Genomic DNA, 1,692 nt, shown 5'->3' with positions numbered 1-1,692 from the left:
AAGAAATACTTTCCAACCGGACGCGGTGGCGGCGTCTGAGGCCGGAGGTAGCTTGTGCCCTAAAGCTCCAGGCTGGCCTGGTCCACAGCAAGGGCCGTCTTTACTTACAAAAAAAATAGTAATTCCTTTCTGTGGTTCGTTTTTGTATAGGCCAAAACAGAAGCAAGCATACGTAAGCCACGCTGACTGAAAGAAAATAAAGCACAGTATAAAGATAAGAGGAGCCAGAGAGTATTGTTTTAAAGTGGTTGGGATGAGAGAACACACCCTCTGAGGTCTAAGGAAGGCTACATGCAAAAAGGCCTTTCATAATTAACCTCTCGAGGAAGCTCTCGGGGCTCTGGAGAGCCCGGTGTGTGAGATGGACTCTGGGAAGTTGTCAGGTGCTCAGTCCTCTTGGATTGTATTTTAAGAAAAATAGGACGCCGTTGAAAAAATGATAGGCTGTGTGTTTAAACTAGAAAAACAAAAAACACTGGTTGCTGATTGTGAGTGGGATTGGGTGCCATAATTGCTAGTCAGGAGGCCAGTGTGGCTGCAGAAAAGGACCAAGAAAAGAATGGCAGGAGGCAGTGGGGACCAGATGAAGTAGCCCCAAGATAGCCCTCTAAGACCTAGAATTCTTCCCAAATAAGGAGTCTCTTGAAACAGTAAGATGGTCTATCTTAACTTTTACAAGGATCATGGAAAATAGTTGATTTGAGATACAATTTGAAGTCAAAGTATTAGACAACTAAGAAATTAATAAGCAGTTAGAGAAGGACCGGGCCCATAAGGGAGTCATTGCATAAGTTGAGGCACATCAAGATTGAGGTTGGAGGCAAATCTTAAGAGCACCAAGCTTCAAGTTCCATATGCAATAGCCAGGGCTGGAAGCCTTCCTAGAGATGAATAATAGCAGCTTGAGATTGCAGTATACTGTAATTAGCACCAACTGGTCCAGAAAGCCCAGACAGAAATCATACACATAGGTTGGTGACTAGAACATCTGGAATGCCCTTGTTCTTTCGAGGATTAGAAGTTATAAGCTAAAGTTAATGATAAATGATGCTCACCATATCCCTTGCTATGTGCTTCACTTCCTTGTTGGATCAATATTAACTAAGCATCTATACTTGTAACTGCATAGGTTGATAGTAGTTTGACCTGTGTTGTACCAGCATTGTGATTTTTGCTGTAAAATGTGTCTTGATAAAGAGCCTCTGTGACCACCCACTCAAGGCCCTTCTTGGAAATTCAGGAGCTATTATATCAACTAAAACTCATCTACTTTGGTTCCTGACTTCACTCCTCATAACAAGTTGGGAGTTATTTTCCACATCAAAGTACTTGCTAATCTGATGTGGAGTATGGGTGAAAGAAGGATGGTTCCACTTAATGAGATGGAGAACTCTGTGGGAAGAATGAATTTGGCAGAGGTTTGGGTTGAAGGATTTTAAATTTCACTGTCATTTGGTTTCTGGCCCAAATAAATGAGCACAAAAAACAGTTGTCTATCCTTGGGGGATACAGAACTCTGTAGAAGCTCAAGTCCTTTATATAAAATACAGCCTGTGCAATGTACATTCTCCCCAGTACAGTACGTTGTCATCTCTAGAGTACTTTCAATACCAGATACAATGTAAATGCTATGTGAGGCAGGTGGTGGAACCACTGAGTAGTAGTATTTTTTTTTTTTTTTTTTTTTTTTTT

This window comes from Fukomys damarensis, unplaced genomic scaffold (genome assembly GCF_012274545.1).
Source record: "Fukomys damarensis isolate Sample0158 unplaced genomic scaffold, DMR_v1.0_HiC HiC_scaffold_5, whole genome shotgun sequence".
NCBI lineage: Eukaryota > Metazoa > Chordata > Mammalia > Rodentia > Bathyergidae > Fukomys > Fukomys damarensis.
This window is presented reverse-complemented; position numbering follows the sequence as displayed.